Raw genomic sequence first — 6000 nt, forward strand, 5'->3', positions numbered from 1 at the left:
TGCGTGGTACCTTCCAGAAAATGTCGCCACTCTTGAAGAGCTAATTTTACGGCAAGTAATTCCCGGTTCCCAACATCGTAATTTCTCTCGGTGGAAGCGAACTTCTTAGAAAAGAAGGTGCAGGGGTGTAGTCTTCCTTGAATAGCCTGCCGTTGGGATAGGATGGCCCCGACCACCCCATCAGATGCATCCACTTCCACTACGAAAGTTTGCCGCAAACCGAGTAGTCGGACTCTTATCAGCACGGCACTTCTCAGACAGGTGTCACGGCATTCTGAGATTGATCCGTACGCAGAGAGAAATCAACGCCTCAAGGTCCTAAAGGAGGTTCCGGCAGGTCAACTCATCTTTTAGGGGTTCCGATAGTCCATTCCAGAAGGCCGCTACTAGGGCTTCATTATTCCAGCCAGTTTCAGCCGCGAGGGTGCGAGACTCAATGGCATATTGGCCTACCGTGTGAGTTCCCTGGTGGATCCGCAGGAGTGAAAAGGAAGCTAAAGATAGACATCCTTTAGCATCAAACACCAATTTGAAAGTACGGATGAAGGCAGGGGAGTCGCTTATCAGGGGTGAATCCCTCTCCCAGAGCGGTGAGGCCCAAGCCAGTGCCATGTCAGTGAGAAGAGAAATGATGTAGGCCACCTGGGCTCGGTGCGTGGTGAACATGGATGGTTGTAATTCAAATTGGATAGAGCATTGATAAAGAAATCCCTTGAATGCTATAGGGTCCCCACCATACCGTAGAGAAGTCGGGATCCGAGGTTCTCTGATCGCTGGGGATAATGGAAGCAGTATCGTAGCCGCATCTGCAGCCTTCCAGTTGATGTGTGCCTATGTGGGTGACTAAGTCCTTCATCGCATCACACATCCGTGCCAGTTGTTGTTCGTGTAGGCCGAGGCGTTGCTCATGATCCCCCAAGTACTGTCCTTGCAGGGTAACGGCTCGTCCTACCTCAGCGGGATCCATATTGAGATCGAGCAAAATGTAACGATGCTCATCTCAAGCAGGAAGCGGACCTACAGGGCTGAGGTAGGAAGGTGAAGAACCGACCTGAGCCAAGGTACAGAGTCCTGATAGAGTACAGTAGTGCGTCATAGGCCGAAGGTCAGGGCTGGCAGCAGAGTTGCATAGTCGGTGTGGATGCAGAGGTTGAGGCAGGCTGAAGACAAGGATATTCGAGGTACGCGCAGTGGTCGGGGAGGGCTGAAGACAAGGATAGTCGAGGTACGTGAGCCGGATCTGGTAACGTGGAAGACAATAGGTATACGCACGTTGCATGAACTCAGCATGAATTGGAACTTTGCTCAGCAACTTCCTGCTCAGAGGGCTGTACTTTTAAAGAAAGTTGCCAGAGACAAAGATGGACGATTTGGCCACAGAGGGCGACCATGTGCAGAATCCCGTAACCGGAAACTGAAACCCCGGAAAGGATTTTGCCAAACCTCATACTGCTGCGGCCAAGTTTATTCGAGCATTTGCCCGTTCTTGGCCGCAGCAGTAGCCTGGCGCGCGCCCGAGAGTGACGGGCGCGCGCCGAAGCAGCGGAAGAGCGCCCTCCGAACGGGGCGCTCTCCCTACCACTGCCGGGTCCGCCGGGTCCCCCGGAACCCCCTGCCGCTGTCCCGCGATCGCGGGACACCAGGGCTCCCTCGGGGAGCCCCTGGACGCGCGTGCAGGGGGCGCACGCTCCCGAAGACGCGTGACCGCGCGTCTATGACGCGCGGCACGCCGAGGGGCGGCCACTAGCAAGCCGGGAAATCTCCCGGCTTGCGGATCTGGCCGCAGAGTAATAAAGCGTGTCGGTAGTGTATCTTTATTCTGGTCTTTGAAAGCAAATGTTATATTAATCATTTATATCTGCGTTAGTGGCTTTTCCTATTCAGATTTATGTTTCATGTTTTTCTTCCTCTCAGAGTTAAATGTTAGATATTCACCTATATAAATGTTATATTTTACCTACTGCAAGCTTTCTATTACTTCTCTTTTTATCTGAATCATCTTGCACATCGCTAAGTCCAGGATTTTGTCGCCTGACATGCCATAAATAACTGTTAAAACGTGTGACCTGAGCTAAAGCTGGAACACAATGTACATGACTTAGAGAAAAGACGTAGGAAATGATTCATCAGGTAGACCAGGTATTATAAGGCATCACAAACAATATTTAAATATAATTTATTCACTCCTGCGTCAGCACACTGCTAGTAAAAATGTGCTGCTCCATTTATTTATTTATGAAATGTTTTAGCAGGAAGTAATACATTGAGAGTTACCTTTCGTTTTCAAGTTTGTCCTGGGCATAGAGTTATGATGATAAATACATGGTTACAAATACATAGTTACAGATACATAGTTACATTAAGTGAACCGGGTCATAGATTATATACATGACATTGCATGCTCCAGTTTACCAGATTCTCATCATCACTCACCTACTAAACTACACACGCTCTATCCTACAGTTTCGTCATTACTACGTGAACTTCTTACCTTGATCTGAGACACGCACTTGGTCTGTTTTCCACTGCTTTACTTATATTGCACAATTTAGATTGAATCTAAATCATTATAGTAGTGTGTATCATTCATTGGAAAGCAGTCTGACATTGCAATTATTCATTGCCTTATTCTGTAGATTTCATTGGACTTTCACTCATTCAAGATCAAATGATTATATTACTATATATCCAAGTTTCAGACAATGAACATTCACAGTTATTATTTTATTGCTGTTCTCATAATTTTTATACTGTATTCGGGTTCTGCATTGAGTGTGTTTGTATGGTGTAATTTATCTCTATTTAGATCAGCATAGGTATTGGAAAAAGTTTACAATCAAACTCACATTCCAAATCCTCATGTGTCACACTGCAGGTTATTGAAAGATAGTTAAAAAAATAGAGGTCATAAAATCCTGCCTCTCTGAATGTGATGATAATGTAATAATACCCAAATGGTGAAATATCAGCGAGATCCTTTAACAAATACAAGAATGGAATTGGGAGCATTTGTAAAATTAGTGCACTAAACCAAAAAGTAAATTAAAGAGTTCGTACATCATATTTTAAAATTCATTTTAATATTGCGTAATTCAGATCAATTAAAACACATCCATAAGGAGCCAAATACAGTTTATAAACCGTTTTGTATTTTTTCATAGTCTGGTATCAAAAGCTGATGAATTACAGTTTACAAAAAGCGTATGGACTTTTCAATCTCAATTGTCTACTGGAACAAGCATAAAAAATGACATATTGTGGCACCTTAGTGAAAGCTATGCTGACATTAATTAAATTAGGAGAGTGATAGCCAATGATAGTCTTCACAAGGAAGATCATTTTACAAGTCTAATCAGATTGTAGAGTACTAGTCTACTATTACACATTCTGGGGTAGAGCGTGTACGGAACCTGCTCACCGTGCTCTACATGTAGGGAACAGGGGGAGGAAGAGTAAGAGAGGGGAGAAGGGAGGGAGAGGGAGAGGAAAAAAAGTATTTAATAACTATTAATGTAGTAACGGGAATCTGAGGAAAAAGGAATGGAGTGAGAGAGAAGACGGAGAGTGAGAGAGAAGAGGGGGCAGTGAGAGAAAAGGGGGGGAGAGAGAAGAGAAAGTGGAGAAAGAGAGAGGGGGAAAAGAGAGAGAGGGGGTGGGGAAGAGAGAGGGGGGAAGAGAGAGGGGGGGAGAGAGAGAGGAGGGGAAGAGAGAGGGGGAGAGAGAGAGAGGTTAAAGTGAGTGAAAGAGAGAGAGAAGTGGAAGTGAGTGAAAGAGAGAGAGGGGGTAAAAGAGACAGAAGGGGGAGAGACAGGGGAGTGGCAGGGAGTGTGAGATATGAACAAATGAGAGAAGGGGGAGAGTGAGGAGGAGCGTGAGGGGGAGAGTGTGGTGTCTTGAGAGAAAGAGATGGAGGAGAGAGAAAGAAAGGGAGATGAGTGAAAGAGGGGGTGGGTGAAAGAGCTGGGATTGAGGGATAATGGCGGGGAGTCTGAGAGAAGGGGGAGAGAGTGACAAAGAAAGAGAAAGAAAGGAGAGATTGAGAGAGAGATGGGTGAGGTAGAGAGAGTGTGGGAGTGGGAGAGAAAGAAAAGGGAGAGAGGGGAGGTGAGAGAAAAGGGGGCTGCGAAGAAAGTGAGGGGACACGGAGGGCTGCTGAAAGGGGGGAGCATCCACCTGACCTACACTCAACATCCTGGGGCCCAAGTGGAGACTGGTTCTTTGGCCCGGGAAACCTGTCGGCAGCCTGAGATATAGGCAATATTTCAGAATATTTGCCAAATCCTACAATACAGCAGTTTAAAAATGGGTTACATTATTTGTGGCTGTAAATAGTTCCATTATCAAACTGCAGCTTGAATAGGTTGTGTTTATATAGTTTGAAGTCTGATTTGCTTTTTTTTTTTTTTAAATAATCCACTTCCATGGAGAATTGAGTGTATGTAAAATGCTATACTACACCTATTTCATAAAAAGTCACAATACGTCCAAAAAGGTATCACTGGTACATTTAGAGCTCACTGCTCATGTGGGGCTGCTCTGAAGATCTTATTCGTAGCACAATAGACAAGCTGATTATTAATCACATTATGATGGGAATTTGTATTCTCCAATATTAGCCTAGGCAGATTCTCTTTTTTGTACTGTATGCATTGTTACAAATTACAATACTATACCAATCCACTTGCATTTTCTTGAGCTCTGTACCTGACTACTGGGCCCTCGTTACTAACGGTGCAGATCATTAAAAATCTAAAGAGGAAAAAGTCCATTTGTGTTTAAAATTGACTTTTAGTCAATCAAAAGAGAAAATATAGAAGCTTCCTAATTACATTGTCATTTGTTTACAATAATTCTCAAGCCTTGAATATATACAATAGTTATTGATATTAAAGCAATGCTTTGAGGCAATGTTAGACTCACATAATTCATGCCTATTAAAGTAGCAGTCCAAAGTGCTGTTTTTTTTCTAGCCTTTAAAGCTGCAGTTCAGTCTATATCCTGCATGTGTGTTTTTTTTTAATAAATCAGTTCTGTAGTAAGAAATAATACTTTTAGCATTTTCTGTTTTTAAAAAAACAACTTTGAAAGACCAATTTTCTTGTATTCTATTTTAACAAGCATTTGCTAAGGCACTGCCCCTTCATGTCCTGTCACAAACCCAGGCACACCCCTTTGTCAGCACTGCCCGCCCTCTCTCTAAACGTGCACTAGCATCTGGTCACATGATCTTCCTCATAGTACATTCAAGGAAGCTGGAGAAAAGGGATCAGCCATGCATAGCAGCTCGGATAGGCGATTTCAAACTTATTACAGTGTTTATTCCATTCATTGCACGTGTATATAATGTAAAATTGTAATAATTCCATTTATAGCAAACGTGTATATGTGAATATTATTTAGATGTATATGTATGTTACTGAAATGTGGAGTGAGTGTGTAGGTAAATACACACAATACACTTCCACTGCATATATATATATATATATATATATATATATATATATATATATATATTATATATTATATATGTATGTATATGTGAAGTTATGTGAGTAAAAAAGTGACAAAAACCCTCCATAGCAAGGCAAATAGCAAATGGAAATATTACTGTATGCTCCTTTGTATGTATATATATATATTTATATACACACACACTTCAAATACGGATAGTGATTCACGTAAATGATATATATATTCACTTTCTGGGAGTATAAGAGTGACTGTCCTGTTGTTCCTTTTTTTGTATCCATCATTGAATGGTATGCACCCTCTCTTTACGTTTATTTTATACTAGCTGAGAGACCCGGCGTTGCCCGGGATGTAATATTCCCGCTCCTCTCTCTCTCCTTACCCCTCCCCCTCTCTCTGTTTGTCCCCCATTCACATCAATCCAGTTCCCCCCTCCCTCCTTTACAGCTTAATGCAGTGTGTGTGCGTCAGTCATTGTGTGTGCGTCAGTCATTGTGTGTGCGCGCGCGTCAGTGAGTCTGACGCAGAAAC

This window comes from Ascaphus truei, unplaced genomic scaffold (genome assembly GCF_040206685.1).
Source record: "Ascaphus truei isolate aAscTru1 unplaced genomic scaffold, aAscTru1.hap1 HAP1_SCAFFOLD_2247, whole genome shotgun sequence".
Lineage (NCBI taxonomy): Eukaryota > Metazoa > Chordata > Amphibia > Anura > Ascaphidae > Ascaphus > Ascaphus truei.